The sequence below is a fragment of the Lampetra fluviatilis genome, chromosome 32 (genome assembly GCF_964198595.1).
Source record: "Lampetra fluviatilis chromosome 32, kcLamFluv1.1, whole genome shotgun sequence".
Classification (NCBI taxonomy): Eukaryota; Metazoa; Chordata; class Hyperoartia; order Petromyzontiformes; family Petromyzontidae; genus Lampetra; species Lampetra fluviatilis.
In genome coordinates, this window is record NC_136306.1 from 4987741 (window position 1) to 5009138 (window position 21398).

The 21398-nt window shown below is 54.8% G+C and overlaps 1 long non-coding RNA gene across 1 annotated transcript; it reads left to right on the forward strand.

Moving 5' to 3' along the window:
• The first annotated feature begins 7192 nt into the window (after positions 1 to 7192).
• Positions 7193 to 13926, forward strand: LOC144943671 (uncharacterized). The gene is made up of 2 exons (XR_013639521.1): positions 7193 to 7652; positions 8047 to 13926. It is a non-coding gene; the product is annotated as an uncharacterized LOC144943671 (long non-coding RNA).
• Positions 13927 to 21398: the final 7472 nt, after the last annotated feature.

Sequence of the window (21398 nt, forward strand, 5' to 3'; positions counted from 1 at the left end):
CAAGTTCAAGTTCATGTATTAGGTATAGCCCCGTGAGCCATTCGGCTCTTGAATCGGGTGCAACCGCAACAAACAAAAAAACAAAAACATGAACAAGAATGCATCCAGGAGTGAATCGACAAAAGCACGGCCGTTACGTGCCAAGCGGTGGGAGCTCTACGTAAGGACACGTGTATCGATATGTACAGTACACACACGTGCGCCGTGCATGGTTGCACTTGGGCGTGGTGACGTGACCGCGATTCCTTCCTTGTGGTGGCGGGGGGGTGCGAGGTGGGGGGTCAACTGAGTTGCATGCAACCGATCGCTCGGACGGTAACAGGGACCCACCCTTGAACACATATGACAAAGCCTTAACATACTGTTGGGGCAAGTGCTGTTAGCGAGCACCTATGAAGGCTGGCACGGCACACGAGGGGGTTGGTGGCAAGCACCACGCCCGGCCGCCTTTGTCTCCCTAGTGGCGATGTTTACACATCGCACCAGGTACTCATTTGAGGCTGAGTCGACCCTATGGGAAGCCCAGAACCGGTTCAGATAATCGTCACCGGTGTTGGCCGTGAGCGGGAATCGAACCCGGGTTGCCAGGTTTGTAGCGCAGCGCGCTAACCACTACACCACCGCTCCTTTGAACACACCACACACACGCACGTGACGCGAATAGATTGGCTGACAATGCTTGGCACGCGTGCAACCTTGACGCCACCCACGGCTGCTGCCCGCCCTCCTGCACGCCCCCGTCTGTGAGCGACAACACACGCCGTGGCCACGTGGCGGCTCCACTGAGCTCACGAGAGATGGGTTCAACCCAGGTGATGTTGCCCAACCTCCTTCACCTGTCGCCCAGGTGCCAAGCATTTTTGAATTCAATAAATGTTTTTTTTTAAAGGGGGGGAGGGGTGGGTGGGAGGTTCGGTGACTATGAAACGAGGCGTGTCAAGGTGTGTGTTGCTGTGCGAGGAGGATGAGGAGGAAGGGGGTTGAGGTTGGGGACACAACTTCTCGCGTTTTCCGTTAGGGCAGTTAGATGTTGTTTTTCATTTCAAAAGATGCAAAGAAATGTGGTTGGTTCCCAGCGCTGCCTGTGACCACTGTGCACACGTACGGTACAAAGATAGAGATCCCCCGCATAGCCTTCAACAGACTGCTGGGGCAAGTGCTGTTAGCGAGCCCCTATGAAGGCCGACACGGCACACGACGGGGGTGGGTGGCCAGCACCACGCCCGGCCGCCTTTGTCTCTCCCAGTGCTGATGCTTTACACACCGCAATAGGTACACGTTTAAGGCTGAGTCGACCTAAAGGAGGTTCAGGACCGGTTCAGATATTAGTCACCGATGTTGGCTGTGAGCCGGGTTGGAAGCACGGTGTGCTCACCACTCACTACATGGCATATACGCGCACACATACTCGTACACTTGCACGCACGTAGATACACTACGCACACAGGCAGGCCCGCACAAATATGAACACTTTTATATGTTAGAATTATATTTTCGGGCAAGGTGTTTACAGGTGTGACTGGCAGTGTTGTTGCGGATAGGGCCAGGTGTGTACAGGTGTGAGTAGCAATGTTGGTGTGAGGGCCAGGTGTGTACAGGTGTGAGTAGCAGTGTTGGTGTGAGGGCCAGGTGTGTACAGGTGTGAGTAGCAGTGTTGGTGTGAGGGCCAGGTGTGTCCAGGTGTGAGTAGCAGTGTTGGTGTGAGGGCCAGGTGTGTACAGGTGTGAGTACCTGCGTGGCGCATGAGCACCACCGCCCCCTCGGTCCGAGGCGGTTTGAGCTGGTGGCAGTACACACCACGTGTGTGCGAGCGTGTTTGCACACCAGCACTGTTTACCTGTGCATGCAGCCCACATGCGTTTATACCCGTGTCTGCTCCTGCGCCCGCATACCTGTGTGTGTTTACCGGTACACCTGAGTACCTGCTTGTCTTTACACCTGTAAGCGCGTCTGTGCCCATATACCAGCCTGAATTTAGCTGTATGCTTGTACACCTAAATCTATATATATACACGCTCACCTGCACATCCATACCTGTCTGTACAGAGCTGCACCCGTACCTGTGCACCCATACACCTGCACACCTGTGCGTGGAGTACACACAAAGAATCAGGCCATGCTGGCAACGCGCGGTGGACTTGGCTGGGTGGTGGGAGAGCGAGGGAGTGGATGGACGAGTGGATGGGTGGACGGATGAGTGGGCAGTGTCGTGCACTCTCTCTGTGCATGTGTGAGCGGTGGCGCAGTGGTACGAATCCGGCGATCCAAGATCCGATTCGCGGCCAACACCGGCGGCGAATATCTGAACCGATCCTGGGTCCTCCCCAAGGTCGACTCGGCCTTAAATGAGATCCTGGTGTTGCGTGTATGAAACATCAATAGCGAGGAGACAAAGGCGGACGGGCATGCCCGGCCTTCATAATTGCTCGCGAGCAGGACTTGCACCAACAGTCTGTCAAAAGTCTATAGGGGGGGAGGGGGGGGTGTTAGTCGTAGGGTATACATAATTGAGTTTAGGCGATCAATTATCCAACGGCCTCCTTAAAACTCCGGTCAACCGAAGCCCCCGCGGCCTCGTTCGGTCGTTAAACAAGCAAACCGACTGCCCCACGTGGACCAGGGGCCACATTTGTTTAAAGAAACAAAACTTCGGAGCATTCGCCCTTATTTAAACATTTTTTAAAGAAAAAACACTCGAAAGTTCCGTACAAAACTTCCACGTGGAGGAGCAGCTCTGACAAAACAAAATATTTGCATCCGAGGAGAGCTCACACGGGGGTGGGGGGGGTCATCGCGCTGGACTTGCGGTCAGGAGGGCCCGGGTTCGCTTCCATCACCCGGGCGCGGCATTCGACGACGGGGGGGGGGGGGGGGTCGGCTTTGTTGTTTTTATCGTACGGATCGCATCTCGTTCTCGCACATTCGTTCGTTTAGTCGTTAAAGAAAAAAAGGTGCAGCCCCCTGCGACTTCTCGCGCGCGTCCCACCGCCGGCGGGCGTTGCTTCCGACAGCGACGGGAATGGGGGCGTGCGTCGCAGCAGTCGGTCAATCGGCGGATGGCGGGGCAAAGTGTGGGCGACTCTCTCTCCTATTCCTAGAAAAGCTGGCCAATGTGGAGGAGGAGGCCAATCTTCACTAGAGGGGGGGGAGTCACTCCATAACCACCAACAGTGGAGGCCCCTTCGAGCAGCAGTGCGCAATCGCAGCCTCCCCCTCACCCTCCTTATACATTTGAAATAATAAGTAAACTTTCTGCGGTAGTTGGCAATGGGGGGTGGTGGGGGGGGCTGGACACACACAGCCTTTAGTTGGAGGCCCTTCCACGTGCGGTGGGTGGCGTGAGAGCGCGACGTGGTCGAAGCGAGCCGCTCGCTGGAGCGAGAGACACGACGCAACGCGGTGCGAAGTGCAGCAGCAGCGGGGGCGTGCGTCGCGAGGTGCGAGGTTCCTCGGCCGCTCTGCCAACGCCGTCGTCGCCTTGAGTTTCAACCGCAAAATGTCACTCCCACGCTTTGTTCGTGGGGGGGGGCGGAGGTGATGGGGGGGGGCGAGCGGGGAGCGGTTAGGGACACAGAGGTGGGGCCAGGGGGTTTGGTGTCGTTTGAAGTTTTATTTCTTGGCGAAGGCAAAGCTGCCCTTGGACCTCCCGCGAATTCACTTTCCCGTGCCCTTCCCCACCACCACCCCACCACCACCCCACCACCACCGCTCACCCTCCCACCCGCTACTGCCAGTAAACGAGGTTTTCGCGGGCGCAAGCGTTGGATTTGAACTTGGGAGCTCAGTTCGGTTCGGAGAGCGAGAGAGAGAGGGTCCTGTGTGCTCTGCAGCAGGCACGGGGTGGTGTGTGTTGGGTGGGAGGTGCGCACCGCCGCTCGTGATACAGGTGGATCGTGATGAAACAGGGGGCTTGCCATCGGCCACTCTGTGGCAGGGGGCTTAACGGCATTTCTGCCGTTTGGCTACGATCGATCGCTCCACTGCCGGATGAAGGGAACTCAATTTAGGGGAAAGGCGCGGTGCGGAAATGCATCGGAGAGCTGTGAGTTTTGAGAGTTTTTCGAGGGGGGCGGTTTGTCAGAGAGAGGAGTGGGCCCCCCCCTCTTTCGATCCTACCGTGGGGTCGGAAATCCCCTCCCCCCCCCCACTGCTCACCCCCCGTGGAGAGAGGAGGGTGAGGGTCACCGCGGGTCGCTCACCGGCGGTTGCGTCCACGCTCGGGCATGGAATGTGCGGATTGCTGCCGCCGCTCATGAAACACCCACGCACACACACACACAGAGCTGCCCCGTGTAGCCTGCACAGGTGGTTGAGGCAAGTGCTGTTAGTGAGCACCTTTGAAGGCTGGCACAGCACACAAGGTGGTCTGCAGCACCCCACCCGGCCGCCTTTGTCTCCTCAGTGCTGATGTTTACTACACACCGCGCCTGGAACTGCTGCTGGTAGATGATCCAGGACCGATTAAGATAATCACCACCGACGTTGGCCGTGGCCGGGAATCAAACTCTGGGTTGCTGGCTCCGTAGCGCTGTGCCACGCTAAGCCAGCAGGCTCGCCCTGCGCTCAGCCACCCACCCACGTACGCATGCAAATTTTACACGCGCGTGTGTGCGTGCGTGTGCGCCCCCGTGACCTTGCTCCTGTGTGAGGTTTAACGCTCGGGTGGCCGTCGCTCGGCAGTCCTCCGTCGCTCGTCGCTCCGCTTTGGAGCCGAGTTCGTTCGGCGGTTCAGCACTCGCGAGACGCGGCGCTGCGAGAACATTTCCGACGCCGTCGCCACCGCCGATCGGGAAGAGAGAGGGAGAGAGGGAGAGCTCCGATCGAACCCGCGGCGAGCGGACGCCGTAAAAATAGCAGCGAGCAAACAAAATACCGGATGTAAAGCTTGCAGGGTACACACCGACGCGCACGCGCACACGGCGTGGGGCGCGCCCTGGATGGGGGTCGCGTGCACGCGTGTATTTACGCGGTGGCGCAGTAGTCGGCACGCTGCGCTACGAACTCCGACGACCCGAGCTCGATTCCTGCCCACGGCCAATAAGAATGGCCGAATAGTTAAAACCAGTCCTGTGGCCTCCCCCTCCGTTTTAAATCAGTACCTGGTGCGGTGTGTAAACATCAGTACTTGGGAGACAAAGGCGGCCGGGTGTGGTGTCGGCCACCCACCTCATCATAGGTGCTCCGTGCGCTTCTCGGTGTGTGTGCGTGTCCCTGTTGTGTTTAGGCGCATGTGTTTTACGCGTGCGTGCGTGCGTTCACGTGAGTGCGCGCGTGTTCGTCTGCGTGCGGGTACGTATCCTGTGTGTGTGTGCGCGTGGGCGTAGGCGTACCCGCGGCTAAGATCAGAACAAAAAAAATTCCCCCACTTCATTTGTGGGGGAATTGCCAAGTTCACACCCATCTCCACCCCCCCCACCGCGCTCCCCCAGCATCCACCACCACCACCCTCCCTCCCTCCCCTGCTGCCAGGGCCCTGCCCTCTGCGGCCCTGCCCGCCGCACCTCTCCCGTCACCGCTTGGCGGCAATCTGACGCAATTAAACGCCTGGGTCGACGTCCGAACCAGGATGTTGCGCGAAGCCACCGAAGCCGCCGCCGCCGCCGTCGCCATCGCTGGGGGTCCTCCATTCACCGCCCCCTCCATCCCCCTCCCCACCCCTTCCCTTCGTCGCTCACACGATCGCTTGACCACGTGGACTTGCCGCCGTGGGATCTGCGATTTTCTGCATTCAAGAAAATCGACGGTGACGATGTTGTGCCCAGGTTTGATTCGCGGTCGACGGCGGTTTACGTCTCGAGCGGCGCCGGCGCGTTGCTCCGATGGGCGATTGATTTTTGGAAAGCGGCGGCAGCGGCGGCGGACTCTCAACGATGCGGTTGCCCCGGCGGTGGCCGGGGGGTGCTGGGGTGCTGCGGTGGGTCGGTGGGGCATCCTGGGGAGGTGCCGAGCTCCCGGGCCGCACCACGCGGCTCGAGCGGGTCGAGCGGGTCACCGGGCGGCTCGCTCACGGCAATCGGGAGCGCCAATCCCAGTTGTCGCCCACGTGGCGTTCGCGGGGGGGAAAGTCGAGCGGTGAGCGGCGAGCGTTGTGGCGTTGCCCGTGCGTGGTCGCTATTGCTCGGGGGGGTCAAGGGTCAAGAGGTCGGTTGAATTTTGCTCCCGCGGCGTTGTCGCCGTTGCGCGCTTTCATCTTCGTGCTTCTGCAGAGAAATGAATTGCGTAGAGGGGGGGAGCTGCTGGAGGACCATAACGTGAATTCGTTTTTCCACCCCCCCCCCCCCCTCTCGTAACTCTCATCCGGAGGAGCGAGCATCCATCGTGCTCGCTCGGGGTCGTCGTCGCTGTTGACGTACCCGCTTTGAACCTCTGCGCCAAGGACAGTGACACATCGGTTAATGACTGAACGGGGTGGGGGAGTGGTGGGGCCATTCCGTGTGCGTCGCGGGGTGAGCGGGGTGAGCGACGTGAGCGGCGCGAGGTCCCGAGTTTGCCCGCAGCTGCCTCGAACCGCCCGGCTCGAGCGCCAGTTGCATCGGCAGCGAGGATTCCCAAGCCGCCACTCAGCCGTCAGCACCCGCATCGCCAGAGCCCCCCTTTATACAACACTCGCGTCAACGTGAGCCCCCCTTTATACAACACTCGCGTCAACGTGAGCCCCCCTTTATACAACACTCGCGTCAACGTGAGCCCCCCTTTATACAACACTCGCGTCAATGTGGCCGTCGAGTGTCGTCTGCCTTCCTTGTGGCTTCGTCGTCAACGTTTGTAATCGTCGTCGTCGCCATCGTCATCAATTGTTCTGAGACGCGTTTTCGGTGTTGTTTTTGCCGCGTGTTGTTCGGCGCGATGTCCAACGTTTCGCGACCGCGTTGCCGGGCTCGTCTTGAGGAAGGTGTCGTGCCGAATAACGCACGGTACGAATTGGTCGATTCGGTCTTTGCAAAGCGCCAACAGCTCAATTGTTTGTTGACGTATTTTTATTTTTTAATCACTGTTGCCAAGTGCAGGCCCAAAGGCCCATAACGCCAAGCGGCCAGCGACAAGCGGCACCGTCGAAGGCGCGTGATCCACGAGGAGTTGTAAAGGAGTCCTTGTGCTTGTTGAGTTGAGCTACGTTATTCCTGCAAGAGCTTGGGAGGAGGAAAGAGACAACAATGGGAGTCGAGTTTCAAAGTGGGGGGGGGGGGGGGGGCAAGACCTGCAGTGTGGCGAGCGGATGGCCGGGTGGGTCGGCGAGTGAGTGTCAGAGGTCGCAACCGGGTACCCGATACCCGTACCCTACCCGATATCCGGGTATGGGTACCCGTTTGCGACCCTGGTGCGGCCGGGTACGGGTAAGGAATCAAAACCCGTTTGCGACCTCTGGTGAGTGTGGATCAGTCGGGAGTCTTGGGAGGCCGTGTCGCCTGCATTGGCGTTGAAGCGCCGATGTCAAGGGCCATCGTTCGATGTTGTCGTGCGATGTCGTCGTCGTCGCCGCTGCCGCTGCTAACGTCTTGTCGCCTGCGCGCACTGTTCTGTCTCTTCAGGTTCCTGTTCGCTTCTCGGCGTGAGGAAACTTGCTCAAGCCGGCGCCCCCGGGGACTCCCGTTCGGTCGCCGTGCCCAGATGCTGGCACCGACTTCCTTCAACCCGCGCAGCTGCCCCCGCAGGTGTGTTTACCTGTGTGCTCCATACGCTACCCATACAGGTGTGTGCTTACCTGTGCACTCCATACAGGTGTGTTTACCTGTGTGCTCCATACGCTACCTATACAGGTGTATGCTTACCTGTGCACTACATACAGGTGTGTTTACCTGTGTGCTCCGTACGCTACCCATACAGGTGTGTGCTTACCTGTGTGCACCCATATTGGTGTTTACCTGGGTCCTCCATACACTAGATATACAGGTGTGTTACTCACACAGGTGTGTTCACCTGTGTGAGCACCATAGACTACTTACACAGGTGTGTTCACAAGCGCATGCCTCGTACAGGTGTGTCCTCCCGGTGCAATTTGCACAGGTGTCTGCGCGTACGTGCGTGCCCCCCCCACCCCCGTTCCAGGTGCCGCTGGAGGCTTTGGCTGCATCGGCTGCCTGCACAGGTGCGCGACGGGTGGCACGACGCTTGCGCCCCGGGTGCGGCGGGACCGTGGCGACTGGTGCAGGTAAACGTGTAAGGAATGACGATTTCTTCTTGGTTCTTTCGGTAAAGTCACGTAGAAGGAAAATAATAAAATAATAAAAATAAAACATAAAATAATTCTCACGACGTTTCGGCCACAACGCAAGCATCCGTCCTCAGGTGAAGAACAGGTCTGTCGGGAAAACAGCGTCTGAATGAAACTCCCCAGGCTTGGAGCGTACATTTAAGCTGGGTTGGAGGGGGAAGAGCGCCTTGACAAAGTAATTTGCATATGACGACTTCCCGAACAATCGAACCAACGCCTCGCACCTCCACGCGCCGGTGGCCGCGCGGATCGTCTCGTCGCCGCAGGATCGTCAGTGAGGTGGCGGCGGCGGCAGTCTGGGGGGGGAGGGTCTTCATCCAGCAGTGGATTGAGCCTGGCTGATACTGGCGAAGACGACGAACGAAATTACCGGGAAAGCCTCGCCGACTCCCAAGGCTTCTTCTGTCAGGAGGGTCCTGCCGCTCCGTTGGGGTGTTAACATCTCGCCACGGTGGTGAGATGTTAACTACCTCGCCTGGTATACAGGAGGTTGTAGGTTCGATCCTGACCCTGACGCCTGCTGCTGCTGTATAGTTGGAGTTTGCCTGTTCTCTCGTGGTCGTCTTCGGCGGCGCCATTTCTCTTTTTCATTCAGAAACACGCGTTTAGAGTATTTGGCTGCGATACATTTCCAGGTGATAGAAGTCACTTCGTTGCGCTATTGTTTGTGGCCAGGTCGCTTCTGAAAAAGAGCTGCATAGCTCGGTGGGGGCCCTACCTGGTAATTAAACTGAGAAACCACACGTGCAACAATTAAACCACTCTCCTCACTCTCCCCACCTGCGATTCAATAATCGATTCTCAGTTAAACACTGCAGCGATTGTAGAGGCTATTTGTGGCTGCAGTGGTCACCTCACCCCGTTTGCAGATGAACGCGTGCGAATCGAAGACAACAAATGATTTCTGCCATCTGAGGCTTGCGTTGTCATCTTGAGGATCGGCGATAATTGCGGAAGTCTGCGCGTCATTACACGCCCCACCACCACAACGGACGGATGAGCCCCCGGCACTTGGAGAGAAACGTCGGCGTGGGGGGGGGGGGGTCACGACCACAACAACAACACACGCCACGACCACAACAACAACAACAACGCACGCCACGACCACAACAACAACAACAACGCACGCCACGACCACAACAACAACAACGCACGCCACGACCACAACTACAACGCACGTGCACTTCACAGCTTTCCACCTCCGTTTGCTAATTAAGCTTTAAAAAAAAAACCCCATGAAGTCAGCTCAGGTTTGTGCTGCGTGGGTCGATATTTGTTTGTTGGCGGAGCCCGGAGGCTCAGGTCTGTGGCTCCCACGGAGCGCGCAGGGCGTTTAGTTAGTTCCTGGGAAACTCGTTTTGTGTAAAAAAAAAAAATTGTCAGCGGCGCAACGCAACGCAACGCTCCCCTCGGGGGCGCCGACGCCCAGTCAGTGACGCGAGGAAGAGGAGGGTTCGGCGCAGACTTTCGCACAGCTGCACTTGTTCACCCACGGTGCCCGGATAACGAAGGGGAGTGGGCATCGTCTTGAGCGGCGCTTTTATACGACGGGTGGAGCCGTCCGAATGTTTACGATTGTTATGGGCGAGCGCTGCGGGCAGGCGGGCGGGCGGCAGTGGCACCATGAGCCCGGTGGCTGTGTGCAAATTGGCGTGGACGACGAATCTTGGCATTTGCTAAATGTTTCGTCGTGGCCGATTCGCGTCAGATTATCGACGAGCGAGAGTTTTTGAAGCTCGCATCGACGCTGCCGCCGCTGGCTGTCGTGGTTAAGCTGCGCCGCACTGCCAAGCCACAGGTTCAATCTCCCGGCACGGAGATTTATGATACATCCCCACCTCCACCACCGCCGTCCACCCAGCAGCATTAACAGTCTTGTGATCGGCAGTTCAGGTGCGGCGAGGTAGAATGTGGGGACGCCACACATCTGGTCAAGCCTATGGAAGGCGTGGGCACACCGCGACAGCTCCTGTCGTCGGCTCGAGTGAGGGGGCGTCTGCCAGCGGCGGCGCAAGTAAGCAGTTGCTGAACCGCGCCTTTCACCTTTCGTCATCGGTGTAAAAATAACGACAATTAGACGTGCAGTGTTCAGGTACAGTGGTCAGGCTGTGGTGACCCTCAGGCACGCAGCGATTCTCCCGGTGATTCGGCGAGTCGTCGCGGTTTGGGGGGGGCGTACGAACGAACCAAAAAGAAACGAGAGCGACAGGAAAAAAAATATATAAATATTCGTTTATATATATGAAAAGAAACGAATTGTAACTCCCGAATCACGACGGATCGTCAAATCACTCCGTGTGACGGGGTGAGCAACCCGCCACACGCGAGTGAAACGCACGGGCACAGACGCTGCTCATTGACTCGCGACAAGGTGGATGATCTGACGAGGGCGGTTGATGTGACAACGATATGATGGTGGCCTTGCTGTGTTGTTGACGTTGGCAGGCCGGTCGACCGCGCGACGCCTGCGCCCTGGGGTCTCTATCGTCGGGCCGCCGATCTTCATCGACGTCTCCCCCCCCCCCCACCACCACCGCCGCCACCACCGCTACAGATCCTTCTGCTCCTGGGAGCTGGTTTCACGTGGTGGCTTAGACTGTGATGTTCCTTCTCTAGCACCATATGAAATCGGTGTCCCTGGAGTTGGACATACTTCACCAAACGGCGAGCATACGGCCGCGTCCACGACCGTCCGCTGGCTACGCGCTGCGAGAGATTCGGCCGCGCTGCGCCCTCCGACCAGGTTGTCGGCGAGCGTTGACTGAGTACGCAGACTGCCAAGGGTAGCCCAGCATTGTCGCAATGTGCACCTATATATACACACCGCCGTAGAAAGCCGAAAAATAAACACAATTCGCGATTGCATCCGGGCAAGACGAACGGGATCAGGTCCAAATCGGACTGATTGGTGATCCGTGTACACTCACGGCTAGCCAAGAGCCAGCCCAGTGTGTTAAATTGATCCTCGCTATCGTTACGGCTCATCGGTGAGCCGTGCCAGCCTAGAGACCATCATTGAAGCATTGGGGCGAGGAGTCCCCAGATAAATACAACTTTGCACCTGCCACACGGTCACACGCCGGCGGCACGTGCCGCCCACCGCGGCCGCATGAGAATCGACAAAAACTTAGACTGGCGCCAATTGCGATCCCCGCAAGGTGGCAGCCACCGGTGGGACCTATCCGTGCGTGACCTTCACTCTCGTTTGCCGCAGCCGCACCGTCGTCGACGAAGTGTGACAACGTCGCTGGCATTGCTGCCACCGAGCGTAGGCCAACGCGTGTTCTGTTGGTTCCTGTGCGTTATGCGGCCTGCCGGATGTGGCTCGAGGGGACGGCTGGGGGGTGGGGGGGAGGCACGGCTTCTTTGAAGCTCTAGGGGCAGCGTGCGGTCCTTGCCCACGGTCCTTCTCGAGGAAGTCGGGCGCGCGGACGTGGTTACATCAGCCGTGCCTGGTTACATCAGTCGGACTTTCTTGGCGAGGAAACGGCCCTTGGCTACCGCATTGCGGCGGTGAACTTCGCTCGGCATCTGAGCTGCTCTTGCTGCTGGGACCAAGCCAGACAGCCGCCGACGCCACCAAGACCCAGCCTCGCCGTGCCCCCGCCGAACCTCGCCCCGTCAACACGGCCTCACCGAGGCCCACCCAGCCCCACCACGGCGGCACTCAAACCAGCCGGTAGCGCCCAGCCCCACCCAGATGACTGATTTCTCTTGGTGTTTAGAGTTCCGTATCCCTGGTCTAGCACCATTTGAAATCAGTTATGTGGAGAGGGTCTTTCTTCGTGCCTGGGCACTGGATGGAGCCTGGCCAGGGGAAGCCGCCGCTCCATTTGACTGCGTTGCACAACCTCCACGGTAAGTTTCCAGAGCGGAGGCACCACCGCCAACGCCACTGCAGGCACCACAGCTCCACCGCAGGTACCACCGGCAGTTGCGCAACCAGGTACACATTTCAGACGGGAAATTGTTTCTACCGAACCAAATACAGAGTTGCTAATTTCTGGAAACGCAAACATTGTAAGTGGCAAGACCATACAAGCATTTTGGCGGGGGGGGGGGGGATCCGCAATTGCCCAAATTACCCCCCCTCCCCAACCCACCGGGTGCACCCTGTGACCGCCGCGACGCTTCCAACGACCTTTGGCGCAAGCCGACGCCACCTTGGGCTCGCCGGGATCTCGTTGGGCCGTGCACGCACACGCCGGGATACGGAACGAAAACAACGCCGGAGCTGCCGTGGCCAACAACCGCCGCCGCAGCCGCCCTTCCCACGGCGTGCAAGCAAACAAGACGGAGGATCGTCGAGCCTGTCGGAGCCAGCAAGCACCGTCCCTTCTTGCCCGCGACGGCCGACGCCCGCTGTAATTGCCGGCCAATTTGCATGCGCGGCAATTACGGCGCGTGCTCGGGACAGGGCTAAGCTCATGGGCTGGCCGCGTTCTTCGCGATAAAATAATACATCGGGTTGGGCGCAACCGTCTTTGACCCGAAATGCTTGCGAGAAATGTTTTTTTTTCTACCACATCCCAGCGGGCCAGGGTTGTAATCTGCAATGTTTGGAGGTTTGTGGAATGTAATGTTTCGGCAAATCTTAAGAGCTGCCGCGGTGGTGTAATGATTTAGCGCACCGGAATTGCAATCCAGGATTCCACTCGGGTTTGATTCTTCTTCCAGTGCGGCACTCGAAACAATGGGAAATGTTTCGATTTAAAGCTTTCGTGACTGCAGGGATTCATCTTCTTGGTTCTTTCGGTAAAGTCACGTAGAAGGGAAGTAATAAAATAATAAAAATAAAACATAAAATAATTCTCGGCGTTGTGGCAGAAACGTCGTGAGAATTATTTTATTATGTTTTATTTTTATTATTTTATTCCCTTCTACGTGACTTTACCGAAAGAACCAAGAAGATGAATGGGAAATGTTTTACGAATTCTACTCCCGCGCTGCTCTTTGCCCGGCGGAATAAACGGGTTCGCCACGGTGCATCAGCTGATCGCGTGTGATGGATGGGGTAAAGTGCAGTTATTTTATGGTCCTTTATGTATGGCACATTAAGATGTTTTCGATTTGAAAGGCGCTTTATAAAATAAATATGATTGTTAGCGTGGGTACGCACATCTCGTCCAACTCGCCCGGTCAGCGTAGACCAAACTCCCAGCAGGGTTCACGGGGACAGGCCCTCGATTCCAGAGCAGTGCGAGCGAGCACTTGCAGGGCTGCCCCTTTACCTTTGTATTTTGAGTCGTATCCATCGAACGATGCAGGTCGGTTTTAAACAAATGGGAGCACTCGTTACACCTTGCCACAATTCCTTCCTGATCTCTTCAAGGAGTGTAAACCATCACGTGAACTCCAGTCCATCCTCAGCGGCTTGTCTCTCGCCATCGAATAAATGCGGTCACTGCGTCGCGCGCTTGGAGATGCGCCTCTGCGGCCGTCCGGAACGCTCTTCCGATATGAGGAAGCCACCGGAGCTACGCACTTTCAAATGTAGATTTAACTCATTTCTTGAGAAACTGCCTTTTGGGTTTAGGTTGTTGTCCTTCCCCACAAACCTCCAGGGAGCACGGTTGGTTGTGTACGGTGCAAAAGAAGTTCAGTATACACGCGACTTTAACAACCTGGCCACCGAAGCCCTCGCAAATGTTGGGGGGAGTTTTAACACCGATTATAACTTCATACCACGCGCTGTCGTTGAAAAGTGTCGCTCTTGAAATAAAAGGCCGCCCCCCCCCCCTCCAAAAGAAAAAATCTTGTCCGGAGCACTGTGTGTGTGTACGTGTGAATGACGCACGAGGATGTGCCGTATACCAGTGACGTGTGGTGAGGTCAATGGCTGGGGAGGCACTGGCTAGTGTCAGCCAGATTCACACACTGAGGGGACGTGGTCTCACTGAGGGGGCTTGTTAGACACGTCCCCCTCAGTGAGGCAGATGTGATAGCTGCCTCCCCTGGTGCTTTTTCATTGCAGATTCATGACGAGACGAGCGAGCCTAACTATCTTTATACACATATGTGAAATAAGTTACTTGGAGTATGGAAGGCGAGGACATGAAATGAAGGGGTCTACAAACATTACATTGGTGACATACTGAGATAGTAACAGGCTTAGTGCCCGCACTCCATCCAGTTACTGAGGGGTTGCGCAATCAGAGCGGAGGCTAAGCTCGTCGCTGCCTCACCTCTCGTCTCTTCCTGTATTTGCAGCGGAGCTCCGCAAATTTGGCGATTTTGACTATAAAAATGATTGGAATCGTACAGAAATGACATTTATAACAGATCAGTGGGAAAATCTTTATTTTTTTTTCGTAACAGCTATTTTCATTGGAGTATGACAGGCGAGGCTCTGCCTCCCCTGACCGCTCGTCCCTGCCGTGTCAAGTGTGGCGCTTGCTTCAAGACCGAGGCAACTCGAAGCGCCTCTCGTCGCAACCAATCCAATGCCCCGTCACAGTCCAGCCAAGGTGGGTGGGTCGGGGGCCACCCCCCCCAACCCCCCACACAGTGGCAGCTGCGTGACACAATGGGTAGCCTCCTGTTGCTCCACCCTGCACCAAATTGGGCATTCATGTGTCAACATCGGGGGCGATGTTGAGGCTCATCCTCGCAGTGGCGAGCTGTTAATTCCCTCGCCTGGTATACAGGAGGTCTTGGGATTCGATCCCGACCCTGACGCTTGTATATTTGGAGTTCATACTCTATGGTTCTTTCGGTAAAGTCACGTAGGTAGAAATAAAACAAATCACGACGTTTCGATCGCAACACAAGCGGTCGTCATCAGGTGGAACAACCACAGCAGGAAAATGCTGAAGTAGGCGAGAGAGCTGCCGTGGCAAGAGGTTATATAGGTAAGAAAGGGGGGTAGAGAGGGGGGGGGGGCTGCGTGAGCGCTAGGGGAAGAGGACGTGAGGCTGGTGGGGGAAGTGGGCGGGGCTAGAAGTGGGAAGCCGAGTGTGGGACACGGTGGGGGGGGAAATAAAAATCTAGTAAACGGCAGGTAGGATGGAAACAATCACAACCAGTTAAGGCATTACCTGGTTAATTAATAACATCCTTCCATTGATTGGAGTTTGCGTGTTCTCCCCGTGGTCGCGAGGTTTTTCCTTCCGCATTAACACATTCCTGCGGAGGGAGCTGGTAGGAACGTTGGGTTGCTCTGTCAATGGCCAGGGTCAACGGCGGCGTGGTGTATTCCGAAAATATGCCCGACTGTGAGGGCGGGCACAAGCCGGCGTGAGTAGGTTAAACGTTGAGTTTTATAAGGGCACCACGGGGTGACCAGCCCCTCCCCAGACAGCCCCTCCCCACCCAGCCCCACCCAGCCCCTCCCTGCACGACGGACGGACACAATAATCCCCTGTGGGCTGGTGTAACCAGGAGGTTCCTACCAGTAAGAAACATCCGCTCGGCGTATTTGGCTGCTATGCATTTCCACCCGACAAGCCACTTTTGAGCTATAATTTGTGACCATGTCGCTTCTGACAAAGACCTGCTTAGCTCGGTGGGCTTTACCTGGTGAAATAGAAAATATAGTTGAGTCCATGCAGGCCTCCCGTGCCATCACCATCCCTGGCAAACGAGTGCATCCCATCTGCTGCTGCACACGAAACGTCGTCCTCGTCGCCACCCGTCTCAGAGGCGGCGGCGGCCGTCCTCTTGGACCCGTTCTGTAGTTACGCTGCCAATCCGTCACCAGCCGTGTGCGTGCCCATTTGATTTGTCATAAACACCCAACACACTTAGATTTGAAGCTTTCGTGACTGCAAGGATTCATATTTTTAGGTTTTTTCGGCAAAGTCACGTAGGTAAAAAAATAAAATTAGGCACTGCGCGTGAGAATAAATTTATAAAAGTATTTGACTTTTATTAATTTTTTACCTACGTGACTTTACCGAAAAAACCTAAGAATACCCAACACACCGTTTACTCCACGCAATTGCCATTGCAGCCAAGTCCATTGTTGTACTGTACTTGTATGCTTCCCAACATCCACGCTGCCCGCCTCCCAACCCGCACTGACCAGCCGTGGCGATGTACGACCGACAAGGCATGGGGAGGCTTTAATCCAGCAAGTGGATCAAAACTAAACAATTTAATTAGACCAGGTAAGGCCCACTAAGATAGAGCTCTTTTTCACAAATGATATCTCAACGAAGTGGCTCATGTGGAAATGTAAAGCAGTAGCCAAATACTCGATACACGCGCGTGATGTTGATTCTAAATAGGGAGACAAAAAACCGGAGGAACCGAAAAAAATCCACGCGGAGAGAGAGCGAGCGTGCAAAGTCCAATACACCGCAGGCGTCAAGGTCCAGGGATCGAACCCACGCCCTCCTGTGTAGCAGGCGAGGCCTTTGTGAAAGATGAGGCGGCCTTCGTTTAACGCCTCGCCTCTCGTAGGGCAAGCTCTCTCTCTCTCTCTTGAAGGCCCCCACCTATTTTGGCCACAGAATTCGATTGACACCGATCGTGGACATCAGTCACGGGACTCATGTCCGTGAACTGTTTTGTGCCAATTACAACATTGGAAGCATTGTAAGTTGCGCTGTACAGATAAGTATGTTCAGCCGGGCCTGGGTGTGGTGCACACTTGTCATCCAGAACTTTTGGAAGGCAAGGTTGGTGGTCGCCCCAACTCGCTTAAATTATTGAAAAGATCTGCGAGGCCATCGCGGTCGATATGTTGTCGGCCGTTACCTGTTAAGGGGCCGTCCATAAATGACGTCACGCGATTTTTTACGATTTTTGACCCCCCCCCCCTCGTCACACGGCGTCACAAAGTCAGACCCCCCCTCAAATATGACGTCACAAAGCTCTGCCCCCCCCCCAAACCATATTTCCATTTTGAAAATAAAACATGCTTCAAATCGCTTTAAACTATTGTCATTGTAGTGCGTATTTAATGTGGCGCTGCACTCTGATGTTGTAGGAAAAAAACATGTATTAAAAAGTCTATTTAATTAAGTAGAACGTGTTGTCTATATTTAAAGTTGCGCATTTGGATGTGACGTCACATTTCTCAAACACATCGTCACAAATGTCTGACCCCCCCCAGGTGCGTGACGTCATTTATGGACGGCCCCTAAGGTGGGCACTGCGCGTGAGAATAACCAGCGCTGATGTTTTACGGCCGAGTTAACTTAGAGGTGGCCCACAACGTGTCGAGATATCACGAACCGCTGGCTATACCTATTTGTGGTGAATTGAACCCAGTTGGCCAGGGTGGCAAGTTTCAATGCATTCAGGGCAACTATCGCCCCCTACTGAGAAGACTTGGCAGTAGTTCCCTGAAAAAGTCGAGAACTCGGTATGGGCTTTCCTGGGTAAAGCATCAAAATATACACAAAGAACCCCCGTATAGCCTTCACACACGGTTGGGCAAGGGCTGTGAGCATCTATGAAAGCTGGTGTGGCCCATGAGAAGGGTGGGCGGCCAACACCATTCCCGGCCGCCTTTGTCTCCTCAATGCCGATATCCTCCGCCCCCACCAGGCACGCGTTTAAAGGTTGAGCTTACCTAGAGGAGGCCCAGCACGGGCTGAGAAGACGCGCGCCGCTGGTGAAACCCATTGTTGGGAATTGAACCCATTCAAGACCGAAGCAGGAGGAATTATCCACACTTCTGGCTATCGCCTGATGAAGCTGGTTGTGATTACCAGCGAAACGTCCTCGAATTAAATATTGACTTAAAGCTTTCGTGACTGCGGGAATTCATATTCTTTGGGTCTTTCGGTAAAGCCACGTAGATAGGTTCAAAGAAAATAACAAAAAACTACGATGTTTCGATCGCAACACAAGCGGTCGTCATCAGGAAAAGGAGGTTAAGCTTCTTGAGAATACGTACTCGAATTGTAATTGTTGTGGGTTTACTCTCCAACACACTAATCTGCTGAACGAGCAACTCATTGGCATGTTTCGTCTACGTGACAACCCTTCCTAAGTTGGCTTGTCGGGTTGTGGCCGATTTAACGACACATTCATATTTACGCGATCTAACCCAAAGAAACTCTTGGCTTAGCAATCATTGGAAGGACGTAATAAACCATTTCGGATCTTAACTGATTGTGTTCACGTTTACGGTGACTTTCAGACCGCGTTCCACTCACTGGCATTGTATTCTCCGCAGGGAATGGATTCTTTGCTCCGCTGCAAGTTTCCCCCCACGACTCACCCATTGACACGACGGTCAATGGTACAGTGTATAATAACAAATAGTATAACATTTATATGCTTAATACAATGTACAAAGTAATATATAGTATCGTAATTGTATAGTAAACATATAGCAGTGTGATACACATTAGGGTGGGTAGAATAATACATAGTGTTATATTAAAATGTATAAGGTATGGGGTGGTTTATAGCAATACAGTATATAATTCAATGTTGGGTTTGTCTATGGCAGTATATAGTACGGTGTAGACTCGTGTGATGTAAGAGAATAAAGTTTAGATGGAAGCATATTATATAATTTTTACGACGTAGAATTGTAATGTATTACTTACTGTTAGTAACTCAGCTTATTGTAGAGTATAGTAAGTATACTGATGATGCTATGTAGTTTATACTTTAGTTGTTTATGTAGTTTATACTTTAGTTTTCTACGTGGTTGTTTAGTAACTGCAGCTACATACTATTAACATTCCTTTCCTTTGTTAATGCTACCCCCATCCCCTCCCTTTGATGCTGCTGATCCTGCATAATGCACGGGCATAGTGTTAATTTGAAACCCCCCCGCCCACCTCCTACGCATTTTCCATATGCTAAATTCCTCTTGATATGCAAATTATTTTGTCAAGGCGCTCTTCTTCCCACCTCCCCCCCTCCAACCCAGCTTAAATATACGCTCCAACTTGGTTTCATTCTTCACCTGAGGACGGCTGCTTGCGTTGTGGCCGAAACGTCATGAGAATTATTTTATTATGTTTTATTTTTATTATTTTATTACTTCCCTTCTACGTGACTTTACCGAAAGAACCAAGAAGACCAAAGAAACTCGATTAATGGGTAACATTGGTCGCAGCCTACGTGGTTAACCGATTGAACCCAGGCTGCCTGCTACATAGCTCGATGTCACACAAAATACACGCGGGCCAGCGGCGGTAGAGCGTTCGGCGCCTAATGCAGAAATCCGCGGTTCGAATACAGCGGTCGCCCTAGTTAATACCGCCGGTGTCATAACCATAATAGTAATGCCACGCACAGGCTGCTTCACTCACGAGTGAACGTCACCTCAAATCAAGTTGGGCAAATATGCCAATTGATCCGGTCTATCAAATGGTGTATTCAACCCAAAACAATTGCCACATTTTCCCACGTGACAACTTGATTTCATTTGGTTCTCGTGAAGGATTGGCATTGCACCTACTGCGTCAGGGGCTTGCAACCAAATTAACAAACGCCATTTATTTAGAATTCGGAAGAAAAAACCCCTAAGTATTTCAAGAGCCGCAATGCACATGCACATGAGACGGCCCTTCATAACGATGCCACCAAAGCAGTCCTTGAAGAGCCCTGCATGCGTCTGCGGAGCTGCAGGTTACAGAGCCCTGCACAAAGCGGTCTAGCCCAAAATGTAACTAACTATGAATCGCGTTTAACTTGTCAGTGGTTTCTTTTGGCCCATCGCGCGGAGCGAGTTCCTTCCAGGGTGGGGTCGTTCCGTTTCGACGGAATGTCGCCACGGGCAGGTTGGCTGGGACACCTCGTCTCACGATCACCCCCCACCCACCCACCCATCCCCCCCGACTGCTGTGAACACCTTGTGCCGGCACACAGGGACAGCTGCCCCTGGGGGTCCCCTTGCCTGCTCGACTGCAGGAGGCCAATGGAACGGTTGTACCCGAGGTGCTACGCGAGGCGCCGCGAGATGCCGAGCTGTTTGGATGCAGATCCATGTCCTTAAACGCGCGCGCAAAACACAATTTCACAGCAGAGGTTGCTCTTATTTCGGGTCTGGGGCCAGAACGTCGGCCTGTCCTGTAACGTCTTCACCAGGCACTAGTGACGTAGTAGCGTGGTTGGCATGGGTCCCTGTGCAACCTCTTACATGGGGCTCCCTGTTCAATTCCCCTCCTCTCAAGTGGTCCGCGCAGGGCAAATTACATTTGTATTTAATTCAGGACAGATTTAGCAAAACCAACACGCTACGTGCAAACTTGGGTATTTGTGTGTGCGCATACGTAATGCTGGGAGCGGTGGCGCAGTGGTTAGCACACCGCGATATAAACTCTGTGATCAGAGTTCAATTCCCACTCGGTCAACATCGGTGACCAACATGTGAACCGGTCTCCTCCAGGTCGACTCAGCCTTAAATGGGCACCTGGTGCGGTGCGTAAACACCATCCCTGGAGAGACAAAGGCCGCCAGGCGTGGTGCTGGCCACCCCCTTTGTGTGCCGTTGCGGCCTTCATAGGTGCTCGCTAACAGCCCTTGCCCCAACAGTCCGTTAAGGCCATGCGGGGGAGTTTGTGTTTTATTTATCTGCACTATGGATGCTAATACTCGAGCAGTTTACAAATGAGTGGCCAACACAACCTGCGCACGTCATGAGGACACAAGTCTGAGCGCGCCGTGCGGCCGTGGTGGAACGCACGTTGTGTACAAGGCGGCACATGGCCCAGAGTAGAAGTTGGGAAAAACATTTGTGGCAACTACTTGCTTGCACAGCCTTGTCAGTACCGCACTGCCGGAAGAGCGCCTCTCGTGCCCCCACGCTGCATCAGCCACGGCAATTGTTTGACCATGTGAGGGGTTGAGATCACCACCGATGTTGAGCCACGCACGAGAAGGAATCGCACGCGATTCACTGGGCTTGTGACGTAGCGCGCGAACCAGTGTGCTGCGACGAATTGAATTGCGCGATGGTGGGGACACGTCGCCGGCGTGGGGCGGCCTTCATCCAGCAGTAGATTGACAAAAGGCGTTATCGAGATGTCCGGCTTGGGCACGTGAGCAGCGTTAAATTATCCGGGACGTGACTCACAACATAAGAGCTTAACAGACTGACCCGGCAAAGTTAAAGCAAAACTCAACGGAGAAACAAAGACGACGCAAACCGCACTCTCAATGCACAGCAGCAGAATGATCAGCAGCAAGCACCTCCCCCCCCACGCCCACCAACACAACACAGTCCGGTCTCACTCGGCGTGCGTGTAAATGCGACAGCAAGACAACGCACAGA